Below are 14,084 nucleotides of genomic sequence, written 5' to 3'. Positions count from 1 at the left end.
CAATGTACGGTGGCTCTGAAGGGCAAATCACGACGGCAAATAGGAAAACACGACGGCAAATAGGAAAACACGACGGCAAATAGGAAAACACGACGGCAAATAGAAAAACACGACGGCAAATAGGAAAACACGACGGCAAATAGGAAAACACGACGGCAAATAGAAAAACACGACGGCAAATAGAAAAACACGACGGCAAATAGAAAAACACGACGGCAAATATGAAAACACGACGGCAAATAGGAAAACACGACGGCAAATAGAAAAACACGACGGCAAATAGAAAAACACGACGGCAAATAGAAAAACACGACAGCAAATAGAAAAACACGACAGCAAATATGAAAACACGACGGCAAATAGAAAAACACTTCAACAAATCACAAAACACAACGGCATTAACTTCTACCGGAAAAGGTAGGGCCTATCTAGCAGTGGACGGACCCTCCTGATTGGACAGACGCACTGTCTGTCTTTCGCGCTCCCAAATCACCCACAATCCTATGCGCGCGGCTTTGCCGGCTCGTTAAAAAAACAACAACAATGGCGGACCTAAGTGGGAGTGGGAGCGGCATCGCTGATGGCACAATTAACATTTAAATGTAAGTATATTTAGTGTTTGCCGTACATTTGTTATCACCGTTAATGTGTTACATCAATGTCAAGCGTTACGCATTAATGCTGGTACAAATTGCTATTATAATTAGGTAGATACACCCCGAGCTAACGTTAAGCTAACTGAACCTATCATTTAACATTAGGCTGTTAGCTAGCTAGCTGTGTTGCTGTCTTTTATGCCATTTGTGTTCGTAAAGTTTAATGTCCGGTGGCATTTTCATCTCTTTTTGTAAGCCGTTACTGTATATGCGTAATGTTAGCAGAGATTTAGAAATTGGTGTGTTTATCAGTTGTAGCTGCAGGATTGGAGGTAAAGCTGCACCTTGTTATCTTCACTAGCAACGTTAAATGAAAGCTAAAATGTATGAGTAGTTTCCCATGTAACAAGTATAACATTCCGTTATAGCATTTATAATGATAAATATATTTTTCTTGTGTTTGCTGTCTTTTAACAGGGACTAAGGAACAAATGGAGGCTGCACTACAACGCTGAAGTTGACATCCGATTCGCAGCTTCCGATTCGGCAGTTAAGGGGAAATTTAAGGGGAACTTAAAACTGTCCGATTCAGCAGGGAAACATAATTTACATTGCTAAGTGACTGATCCTCCGTTTTTTGAACCTCTTACTGTATTGAATGAGTGTTAGTCATTAAGGTAAATTATTAATTATGTCTAAAACACACTTTTAGATTTGTGAAAGCTTTGTCTTTATGAGAACACAATAAAGGGAGATTTCACCGTTTTTCTAAACTTGTCAAATCAGGACTAAATTATCCCAGAGAGTCTAAGGAGTCTTAAAAACACAGTTTGAGATTTGTGAAAGCTTTATTCTATTTGTGAAAATGCAATAAAGGGAGATTTTACTGTATTTTTCACATATAGACTACATTGGACCAGGTCCAGATCCAAAACACAATACTTAAGACTTGTCAAATCAGGACTAAATTATCCCAGAGAGGCTAAATAAACTGTTTTATTTTATTGCCACAGCATGGCCTTTGCTAATTGACATTCAACGTACAAGTCCACGTCTCTCCATGTCATTTCTTATATCCATGAGCAGGTCTTCCTTCTCACTTCAAAAGAAAAGTAGAAAAAGTTATTTTTACCTTTTGGAAATCAATCCAAATATCGTCAAAGATTTGCCAGTGGTTTAATTTACTCTTCAAATCCTTCTCCTTCAACATAAGTGTTGTTTTCTCACCTTTCCTCAGAAAAAGAGGCAGGACTGAGTATTAAGATTTTTTTTAATTCATTTTAATCATAGGCCATTGTCTCAGGTGAGGAGCAACCCCACTTCTGGGGAACGCTGGGTCCCGATCTTCTTTGATGATGAAACCCAGCTGGACAGGATTGTGAAATACCTGTCAAACTTCCTCGACAGCTGTGACACACTCTCTGATAAAGTGTGCACCATGGTGTCTTCTGACAGGATCAAATACATCCTAAATGTGTTGCTGTCAGAGATAGGTCCACAGCAGTTCCACATTATATTCATGAAGACATTTTTTTCTATGACTTAAAGTGGCTATATGTAACTTTCAGTTTGTGTTAATTCTAGCGGCCACTTTGGACAAAAGTGGTAGTATTTTCACCACACCTGCTGTCGTAAAGGTCTTTTCTTTACGGTGCTGTATTGCCCACTGTAGATTACCAAGTTTGCGTTACCGTGTTTACACAAGTACAGGGGAAGACCTGCTCATGGATATAATAAATGACATGGAGAGAGTGAGTTAATTCTTGTCCAGTTTTGACAAGTTTAGGTATTGTGGTTTTGGATGTGGACTTGGTCCAATGTGGTCTACATATGCAAAAACAGTAAAATCTCCCTTGATGACATTTTCACAAATAGAATAAAGCTTTCACACATCCCAAACTGTGTTTTTAAGACTCCTTAGCCTCTCTGGGATAATGTAGTCCAGATTTGACAAGTCTAGGTGGATCTAGACCTAGTCTAATGTGGTTTATATGTGAAAAAAAAACTTTATTGTGTTCTCATAAAGACAATAAAGCTTTCACAAATCTAAAAGTGTGTTTTAGACATAATTATAAATTTACCTTAATGACTAACACTCATTCAATACAGTAAGAGGTTAAAAAAACAGTTTTAAGTTCCCCTTAACTGCCAAATCAGAAGCTGCGAATCGGATGCCAACTTCAGCGTCGTGGCTGCACTAGCGTCACCAGAAGGGAGAGATGAGGAGGAGAGGGAAAGCAAAAGACAAGCAGGGAGACAGAGGCCAAAAAGAGATGTTGAATAGATTATTTGCTATATTAGAGATTGCCATTCAAAAAATAAATGCATTAAATTAACTAGTTTGTCTGTGACTTTTAAGTTTTTGGATGTGTATATAATATAAACTGTTTTTCAATGTTTATTTTTCCATCAAATTATGACCTGGACACAGGAAACTTCTAACTGAGTAATTATATTCAGATGCTACCTGTTTTAATAACTAGTTAGGTATACAAGCTCTAAAAAGACATTAATGAAACGTGTATCTTTATTATAACATTTATTCAAACATTACTATATACTGTACACAAGTATATTCAACATGAAGCGGCGATCAGACTCAGCTCCCGATGATGGTGTTGCTTCCGGACTGCAGACAGAAGGAGAAGATTAGGTTAGTCCAGTAGTTATCCAACCTGTCCTGGTAAGATTAGGTTAGTCCAGTAGTTATCCAACCTGTCCTGGTAAGATTAGAATTGTATCATAAGTATATTTAAGCATACTGAAACATGAAGGTACTTCATGTAACTGTGTAGTGGTGTAGTTTCTTCATCATGGTCTTAACTGACAACTGTTGACCATTTAACACACTTACACCTACCTTTACTGTATTAGTGGGTGTTTATCAATGGAGGTATTATGACTTTTCATATGTTGGTTGTAGCCTTGTAGCTTGTGTGTTTACAGTACTATTTACCCTTTCTCACTTGCAGTTTAATGCATATCATACTGCCTGTGGTAGCTCATTAGCTGGTAGCGTTTACCTTGTAGTTGCTGAGACATATTTTGCACTGCATTTGTCTGAAAGCTAGAAGCTACTGGACAATGAGCTAATGTTGCATACATGCAGTAAACTACAAGCTAATGTAAACGGTTAGCTACTGCAATTCTCCTTACCGGTAAGTGTTATGACTACTGTACAAACATGAACTCCCACGAGTTTTTAATTTATTGACATGGGATAAATAAGACAAAACGACTATTGCTTACATTAAAGCCTATCGGTGTCGGTAACGTTACCTACCTTTGCACATTGCGAGCAAAGTTCCTGACAGAATATTCTCCTCCTGCAAGCAGACTGACGCCGATTCACCAACAGCACAGTTCATAGTTCCACATCCATTTCGTCCAGTGTTTTGAAATGAGAAACGGCTAGTCCGTCTGTTAAAAGCATAGACAGTGAGGCACTTTTATTTTTTCACCTCTCCTTCCTGTCAAAAGACAGACAGTGCGTCTGTCCAATCAGGAGGGTCCGTCCTCTGCTAGATAGGCCCTACCTTTTCCGGTAGAAGTTAATGCCGTTGTGTTTTGTGATTTGTTGAAGTGTTTTTCTATTTGCCGTCGTGTTTTTCTATTTGCCGTCGTGTTGTCGTGTTTTCATATTTGCCGTCGTGTTTTCCTATTTGCCGTCGTGTTTTTCTATTTGCCGTCGTGTTTTCATATTTGCCGTCGTGTTTTTCTATTTGCCGTCGTGTTTTTCTATTTGCCGTCGTGTTTTTCTATTTGCTGTCGTGTTTTTCTATTTGCCGTCGTGTTTTTCTATTTGCCGTCGTGTTGTCGTGTTTTCATATTTGCCGTCGTGTTTTCATATTTGCTGTCGTGTTTTTCTATTTGCCGTCGTGTTTTTCTATTTGCCGTCGTGTTTTCATATTTGCCGTCGTGTTTTCATATTTGCCGTCGTGTTTTCATAATTGCCGTCGTGTTTTCATATTTGCCGTCGTGTTTTCATATTTGCCGTCGTGTTTTCCTATTTGCCGTCGTGTTTTTCTATTTGCCGTCGTGTTTTTCTATTTGCTGTCGTGTTTTCCTATTTGCCGTCGTGTTTTTCTATTTGCCGTCGTGTTTTTCTATTTGCCGTCGTGTTTTCATATTTGCCGTCGTGTTTTCGTATTTGCCGTCGTGTTTTTCTATTTGCTGTTGTGTTTTCATATTTGCCGTCGTGTTTTTCTATTTGCCGTCGTGTTTTCCTATTTGCTGTCGTGTTTTCCTATTTGCTGTCGTGTTTTCTTATTTGCCGTTTTGTTTTCATATTTGCCGTCGTGTTTTCATATTTGCTGTCGTGTTTTTCTATTTGCCGTCGTGTTTTTCTATTTGCCGTCGTGTTTTCCTATTTGCCGTCGTGTTTTTCTATTTGCCGTCGTGTTTTTCTATTTGCTGTCGTGTTTTCCTATTTGCTGTCGTGTTTTCCTATTTGCTGTCGTCTTTTCTTATTTGCCGTCGTGTTTTCATATTTGCTGTCGTGTTTTCATTTTTTCTGTTGTGTTTTCCTATTTGCCGTTGTGTTTTATGATTTGTTGTTGCGTTTCTCTAATTGCTGTGGTGATTTGCCCTTCAGAGCCACCGTAGCAATGAGACTATATTCAGGAGATTAAGGACTGAAGAAACTATTTCTGCATTTAGAATGGAGCTAATAAAGTATAATTGGAAGGAAGTAAAGAAGGACGCTGATCTGAACAAGGCATATGAACTATTCTTAGACATATTTACAACTTTATATAATAAAAACTGTCCAATAAAACAATACTGTAATAAAAGGATATATTCAGAAACACCCTGGATGTCCAAAGGAATTCAAAATGCCTGTAAAAAAAAGAATACCCTTTATAGGAATTTCATGAAATATAGAACGAAAGAATCTGAGTTAAAATATAAGAAATATAAAAGCAAATTAACTACCATAATGAGGGTATGTAAGAAGGATTATTATAACAAATTACTAGAAAATAACAAAGATAATGTTAAAGGAACACGGAATACAATAAACACCATTATTACAAAAGGACTTCGTAAATTTAATTATCCGGAAAACTTCAATGAGAATGACAAGATGTGGTCAAATATGAATGAAGTGGTTGACAGATTCAACAATTACTTTGTTAATGTGGGTCCTAATCTGGCCAAAGACATAAATTACACAGGGACGAATTACTCTGTGATGGACCATGTGGATAATAATCCATATTCATTGCTTTTGGGAACTGTAGAAGGCAGGGAAATTATAGAGATTGTAAATAAATGTAATAATAAAACTTCAAAAGATTGTGATGACATTGATATGTCTCTAGTAAAAAAAGTAATAGACGGGATAATTGACCCACTATCATATATATATAATCTATCATTTAAAACAGGAGCATTTCCTGATAAGATGAAAGTAGCTAAAGTCATCCCATTGTATAAATCTGGTGACTCACATATTTTCAATAACTATAGACCAATATCTCTGCTTTCTCAATTCTCAACAATACTTGAAAAACTATTTGTCAAAAGGCTAGATAACTTCATTGATAAAAACAATTTACTAATGGACAGTCAGTATGGGATTCAGATCCTGTAGATCAACGTCTATGGCACTTATTGAGTTAGTTGAAAGATTAACAAATTGTATTGAAAATAAAAACTATGCATTGGGGATTTCCATAGATCTGAAAAAAGCTTTTGATACTGTTGATCACAAAATCCTGTTAAAAAATTTGGAAAGGTATGGCATAAGAGGTGTGGCCTTTAACTGGATAAAAAACTATATTGAAAACAGGAGTCAGTTTGTTCAAATGGGTAATCACCAATCAACGAGTCTTAATATTTCCTGTGGCGTTCCACAGGGGTCAGTTTTAGGTCCTAAACTGTTTATCCTTTACTTAAATGATATTTGTAAATCATCACATGTACTAAAATGTACTATTTTTGCAGACGACACAAATATTTTTGGTTGTGGGAATAACTTGCTGGAAATGGTCACTCATGAAATGAATAAATTAAAACTATGGTTTGATTCAAATAAGTTATCTTTAAACTTGAACAAAACTAAATTCATGATATTCGGAACTCGCACTATAAATAGAGATGTTAAAATAGTAATTGATAATGAAACAATTGAAAGAGTCTATGAAAATAAATTCCTGGGTGTTGTTCTTGACCTTATATAAACTCTGCTGGAAGCCACACATTAAATATCTGTGCATGAAGATGGCCAGGAGTATTGGTATATTGAGCAAAACTAGATACATCTTGAACATAAAAACATTACATACTCTAATACTGCACACTTATTGTACCATATATGTTATATTGTGTGGAAGTTTGGGGAAATACTTACAAAAGCAACTTGAAAAAAATTTGCGCATTGCAAAAAAGAGCAATTAGCATAATAAATCACATTGGGTATTATGAGCACACCAATCACTGGTTCTTTAATTCACATTTGCTGAAATGTATGGACATTGTTATATTCAAAACTGCACAATTGATGTTCAAAGTTAAAGAAAATAACTTACCATGTAACATACGTGCAATGTTTAATGAAAGAGACGGGGGATATCATCTAAGAGGTCATTGTATGTTCAAGCAACCTCTTGTGCGAACTACTGTTAAAAGCATGTGCGTTTCAGTTTGTGGGGTGACCTTATGGAATGGACTGAACAATGACATCAAACAGAGCCTTAATATCATTCAGTTCAAAAATAGATTAAAGACATCATTACTTGATCAATACAGAAAAGAATAAACTGAAACATAGGAGTGGAATTTGTAATTTAAAGGTATTGCTGTATATTATTATTGTAAGACTGAAAGATTGTATGCTGTATTTGCATATCTATTTACTTTGTATAATATGATTTTGTGAAATAAGCGGCAGGACCAAATAAGCTATTTATATGATTTGCAGCTATTTATATATTTATATGAAAAGGGCAAGTTCACACCTTTTGACGTTTTTTTAACAGTCACTGGTTCACACCTGTTCATTTAGCGCTCACACTGCACTTTGTCAAGTGCACCAAACATTGTAATCAAACGGTCGCTGGTCTATTAGTCAGAATATCTGAGTGAAACTCGCTGACTCTTCCTGGTCTCAGAAATAATGGAGCAACATCAAATTTGTAACATCTTGGTTTTCAGAGATGGGAAGTAACGAAGTACAAATACTTTGTTACTGTACTCAAGTAGATTTCTAGTAGAGTTATCGTTATTTTCGCGTCATCAATACCACATTCAATCTAATTGGATGGGATATACTGTATGTTGCACTTGACGCACCACTACAAGACGACTCGACAGATTCGGCGGCATTCTGCATTCATTCGCGGCAAATCATTGCGGCTTGATGGTGGTAACGTTAGCACATAGTAGTATGGATGGCGACATGATTGAAAATGAAGAAATCGGCAGACAAGCAGCAAGACATCCTTGGCCTTATCTGAGAGAGATGTTTGAGATAGTAGGCATCAAGAATGACTCCAGGCCAATGTGCTGCGCAACTCTTAAAGTATGCGGAACTTCTTAATTAATGTAGTATTATCCTTTATTTTCTTTCCAGAAGCCATATTTGAGCACACACACATACATGTAGATTCCTTTAAATGTTAAGGGGAAGATTAAAAAAGAGAAACTGGATCTGTGAATTCTCACAGAATCACAACTGAATTCATATCTTGCTACTCAGTCATAATCTTATTAACCTGGAGTCCCAGTCTCTGTCACAATAATCATATATGTGATGTTTTAGGTCTATTGGCAGACATCCATTTAAAATGTAGGCAATGGCATATAAAGAGCCTTTTTTCCATGTCCACTGAAGTTTCTCAGCTTGCACTCTAGTAACATTTGTGTGGTCCAAGTAGCTTTGCTTAGCTTGCATTCACAAGGCTACTTTTACTTTTATACTTTAAGTACATTTCCAAGCCTGTACTTTGTTACTTTTACTTGAGTAAATAAGTTAAATCAGTACTTCTACTTTTACCAGAGTATTTTTTAACACAAGTATCTGTACTTCTACTTGAGTACGGGAAGTGAGTACTTTTGCCATCTCTGATTTTAGTGAACTCCCAAACAGCAATAATCAGTCTCTTGTTCATTGATTTGCACGGCGTGTTGCTCGCGTAGGGAGAAGTTCAACACAAATCAACTCTAGCAGCAGGTGGGCGTGTGCATGTGACGAGCACAAACACGAGTTTCACAGGATTGCACCCGCTTGTCGCGTCACCTGTCAAACTGCCCGTGTAATTACTGATGTGGTATCTGACTATTTACCATTGTGATCTAAGTTTTTGGTATAAGGAGGATGCATGAACCTTACTCTGCATGTACTGAGAACATCTGGAAATTGTTAACATGAGTAGAGGTCCCCCCAAGACAGAAAAGACCTTTTTTGGAGTTGTGCCAGATAACAGGCATTGATTGGCTAGTTCTGTGGTCGAACCATGTACTCACACATATTACGCCCTATGTTGGATATATACGTTGTGCACACAAAGGAAAGGCAGAGCGGCAAATTTTGTAGATTGGGTCGGTCGTCTCTCCAGATATCCATGGGTCTGTTAAATTGATGCTGAATCTTTGCTTTCACAATGGTAAATAGTCAGATACCACACTGATAAAATAAGACACATTCTATTCTATTTGTCTTACTATATCAGTAGTTATGATCAATCAAAAGGTCAAACAAATGATAGAATTGTTATGCAGTTTTACAGTTTTTCCTCTATTTGCCACACAAGCCATTTACATATGAGGTTTCCGTGTAGCTTCTTCCAATGCCACCCTGCCAAGACTTTTCACCACACCTTTGCCACCCCATGTCAAATTTTCTAGATCCGCCACTGCTGAAGAGAGAGAGAGAGAGAGAGAGAGAGAGAGAGAGAGAGAGAGAGAGAGAGAGAGAGAGAGAGAGAGAGAGAGAGAGAGAGAGAGAGAGAGAGAGAGCGTGCCCAGCAGCGTTAGAACAAAGCAGAGAATCAGAGAAATAAAAGGTGTTTTCACCGATTCATCACTAGAAGTGTAACTGTAGCAAGCATCTCACTATCACTAACGTTATCCACTTTCATATTTAGATGAAACAAATGATATATCCAGCTACAAAAGTTAGAATGGAAGTACAACGAGGCGTTGTCATGGAGATGATACGCCGTCTAAAAATGCTAAAATCTTACCGTGGTCCTCAAAGTGGCAGCTTCCAAGAGATTGACAGGAGAGTGTGTGATTACGTAATGATGGGATGCCCATCACCAGAGCAGTCATTCATCTGAAGGCCTTGGACATATTTACCGTTAATTTAAATGTGACACTTTCATCTAAAAAGATATTGAAAATATTATTTTATTAAAAAGATATTAAAAACAACAGCCTACCTTGTTTTATTCAATGTGTTTTTAGTAGAATTATTTTCAAATAAAATTATTTTCTTTTTGAAAACAATATTTGGCTTTTATAAAGTATTTTTCCAAAAATGAGTCTTGAAAAAAGGAGGGGGGGTCGTTGTCTTATATTCTGACCAATACGATAGTCTCAGGAAGGAACTTGTTGTGGTGGAACATTTGCACCCCGCAAAAGAAAACACATACAATATTAAATGAAGTTAACTGTTGACACAATACAGTAACGTGAGCTATTTAAATTAGCTGATACATGGTTAAACCTCATTAGATCTTACCAGTGTATCTCCGTGTGTACTTCGTCCACAGCAATCCCACAAACCTCACACGCAGGATGTGAGGCAGTTATCCTGGAAATGTTCTTCTGTGGATCCAGACTAGCAAAAGGGTTAAACACATGAGAAGGTACCAGCAGCAGCCGTAACACAGAGTCTTCTTTGTCAATTTATCTGCTTGCTCATTCCTGCAAACTGTACCGTTACACCCATCTTTTGTAATCAGAGTATTATGTGTACTTCTACCATGAGATCTTCTCAGGTAGAAGTATTTGTATTGATGACAAACTCCTGCAGCTGAATCTGACATAAGACAGTTATTGCTTTTAAAGAATCATTAGCATATAGTTAGACTTAAAGGATGTGTAAATACCACTTTTTTAAGTGAGCGTTGGGTATTCACATAATGACAAAAGTTTTTTAGGAAAAAAATAAAGATGATGGAAAAACTTCATCTGAAAGTGTTAGTCCATCTGTAGTATTAAGTCATGTTCTTCCACAGATTCTCCCAGATTCACGTTAACTTCCAGCTGCTTGAGTAAATACATATTTAGATTTATATAGATGGAGTGATTGAGAGTTTCCCAAAAGTCATTCTAGTTATCAGAATGAAACTTTATTATGACGATCAATGTGGAGGATTAATCAAAAAACTGAAACCTGTTGAGCAGCCAGGATACATGTTGTAGTATCAGAAGTATGTTTGTAGTTTGTTTCTTTTATCAAAGTTTGAACACAGAAACATCCACAACAGTCACAACATACAGTTTGACATATTTCATCTTTTATTTAGATAGAAATGATGAAGAGCTGCCTGAAATTACATGATGCCCTGAGAGTGCATCAGATAAAACATACTGTACATGAACAATTCTGATATCACAGCCAACAACAGTGTCTAGTTCAACCTGACAAACTCTTGACTTAGCACCTTAAGACATAAAAAGAAGCAGAACATGATTGTCCTAAGCAATGTCAATTACACAAATATCCAAATAAAAAAATAAGTCACATTATATTTTACTTTGGCTACAAAAAAATTCACATTTCTTTTACATCATGACAGCAGGCTTTGGTCTTAAAAGTCTAGTTTTCTAATGCCCATCACATCTAGCTCAGTTAGGACTTTTAACAACTACAAGCAGCAGGATAATATTAATAAAGCAGTTTATATTTCATTCATCCATTCACACCCCGATGACAGCTAGCTACCATGCAAGGTGCTGTCTGACCATCGGGAGCAATTTAGGGTTCAGTGTCTTGCTCAAGATCACTTAGACGTGTGGACAAGAAGAGCCGGGGATCAAACCACCGACCACCGACCCTGCCAGGAGGTATATCAACATTTTCTTTTAAAGGAGACATATTATGCTCATTTTCAGGTTCATACTTGTATTTTCAATTTCTATGAGAACATGTTTACATGTTTTAATGTTCAAAAAAACACTATTACTTTAATAAACTTTACTATTTTCCTTTCTACTAACTTTGTCCAGTGGCCACTCGCAGCATTGCAACAAAAAACCTCCCAGTGACCCAGAAAGGACTTTCCCTGTAGACCACCATTGTAAAAGAGACGTCTGTAAAAATGCTGCCAGGACACCTCCAACTGCAAACAAGGTCGGTTATGACTCTATTATGAATTTTTAAATCCATGGAATTTATATATAAAAATATACCTTCCCTCGAGCTGAGAAAAGTGATTTAAAAACCTGTGAACTCTCTCTCTCTGTCTCGTGTGTGTGTGTGTGTGTGTGTGTGTGTGTGTGTGTGTGTGTGTGTGTGAGCCGGTCTCTCACTGCGTGCCTGATAACCGGTCTCTCTCTCTCTCTCTCTCTCTCCAGCTGTGAAGTCAAGACGTCCAAAATCAGCATAAACCTGGGTGTTTTATTTTGAAATTTGTTCCATTTTGTAAAGTATGCGGCTGCGCTGTGGCCTTCCTGTATATGATTATCTTCCTGGCTTGACACATTTGCTCGCGGCTCGCCAAAGAAATAGAGGAGACGATCGCTGCAGTGCGCGGGCTGGCGCGGCCGCTCCACTCATGATCGCAGCCGATATGAACGGACAGATTGGATAACGGGTGCCGAAATGGAAATAGCTTATAATAAATCCATGGTGGAGATGAGGGGCCGTATTCACCCTTTGCAAACACTTGACCACGACCACGTGACGACGCCATGACGGACGGCAGAATCACCAGAAGCACAAGCTAAACAGTGTAGTAGACGAGCGGAAAGTTTCATTAGTTTCAATCAGTTTAAAATTATTAACACTAAATAAAGTGTAATAATAATACTATCTTCGTCGTGCCGTTATCGGTCGAGATAGGGCATCTGGTAGATGCTCACAAAGAGCGGTATTTGGAGAAGTTGGAGATCGCAGGATTGGATACCTTCTTCCTCCCTCCGTTTTCACGGACCTCATTAAATCGCCGAGTCTGCCCGACTTCAGTCCACACGATTTCTGTTTTGACAGCCAGGCCAGATTGCCAGATATACCTGTAAAAATGTAAACCCAGCGCGCCATGAAAGCAGCAAAACAAACTAACAGGCTCAACGGAGATAGACATTTTTTTTTTAGGTCGGGTACAATCTAACAGTTGCGTGACCAGAGATGTAACAAACCCCGGGTAAATATTGGAGATGTATTTGAAAGATGGAGACAGCTTAGAGCCCAAAAGGACGCCGAGTTGGCTAATTTCTTCCTGAACAGGTGAGTATTAGCTTCAGGCTAATTTATCACGGCTACAAGGAACGGGAATTGTATGTCATTTCAACATTAGTGTACTCACATTGAATTAGCTATATAGCAGGGTTACAAAAGTGTATTTGAGCGATATCCGCCGTGTTACATGGCGTCCTGTTTTCTCCCTTTCATTCCAAAGCACACAGTTGACAACCTGCAGGTGGAGGCGGTGGAGACAGGCTCGGACATACACGCCGCGGGCCGCTGTGGACTTGTGTCAGTCTCGCAGGCGGTTTCAGGAAACTGGCTGCATGTGTCCGACAATGCACAGAACATTAACGGTACAAGCCTACAGCTGTCCGCGGACACAGAGTGCGGAAAGTGTGTCAGAGGCTCCCGGACGGTGAACTGAGACTCAGTTTCCTGCTTGTCAGTCAACGGTTAATGATCAGTTATTTAATTTCATTGTGCTATCTTTTGGAAGGCTGGCTGCCAAAAATCGCCACATACTAGCTAATTAATTAGCCTGAGGTAAACGCTAGCTATCAGTAAACAGAAGTGACGTGGTGGCTGGCGTCTGGTGTGTGCGCCAGTGTTTGTGTGTGTGTGTGTGTGTGTGTGTGTGTGTGTGTGTGTGTGTGTGTGTCGGCCCGCCCCCGTGAAGCTCCAACATGCAGACAGCAGAGGAGCAGAAGAAAGTAGCTGCACCTTCACCAAAATGAAGACTGAAAAACAGAACTATTTTGGTACAAACATTTACTCGCCATGTGGCAGATAGCCACATAGATATAGATAGATATAATTTATTAATTATATATTACTAAAATTTTATATTTTGTGTTAGTGTAGTGTAATAAATAATTGTTAAATGTAGTACAGAGTCTGTAGTTTATCGCACTTATACTCAAATGTGCACATGAAAATAAGAGTTTTTCATTATATGTCCCTCTTTAAAATTAAATTAAGTGAGACACGCTGGTGCAGTATTGTTTCCTTTAGCTGAGGATCATAAACAAAATGTACTTAATTTTTTTTTTTAAAACACAGATTCTATATTGACTGACTTTATCTAAATAATTCCAGGAGAACACTAACAGTCCGTTCTTCACCAGCTG

At 38.0% G+C, this 14,084-nt stretch overlaps 3 protein-coding genes across 4 annotated transcripts in view; 2 read left to right on the top strand and 1 right to left on the bottom strand.

Moving 5' to 3' along the window:
• The window catches only part of LOC116063564 (metabotropic glutamate receptor 7-like), a 480,756-nt gene that overhangs the window by 105,308 nt on the left and 361,364 nt on the right, over positions 1-14,084 (top strand). The window lies entirely within an intron of this gene.
• Positions 1-14,084, top strand: part of LOC116034688 — a 678,603-nt gene that overhangs the window by 472,184 nt on the left and 192,335 nt on the right. The gene's annotated exons all lie outside the window — the stretch shown is intronic.
• Positions 1-14,084, bottom strand: part of LOC116065136 (myosin light chain kinase, smooth muscle-like) — a 766,302-nt gene that overhangs the window by 625,850 nt on the left and 126,368 nt on the right. The window lies entirely within an intron of this gene.

This window comes from Sander lucioperca, chromosome 6, assembly GCF_008315115.2.
Source record: "Sander lucioperca isolate FBNREF2018 chromosome 6, SLUC_FBN_1.2, whole genome shotgun sequence".
In the NCBI taxonomy this organism is placed as follows: domain Eukaryota; kingdom Metazoa; phylum Chordata; class Actinopteri; order Perciformes; family Percidae; genus Sander; species Sander lucioperca.
The sequence above is the reverse complement of the archived record's forward strand: the minus strand, read 5'-3'. Positions and strand labels throughout refer to the sequence as shown.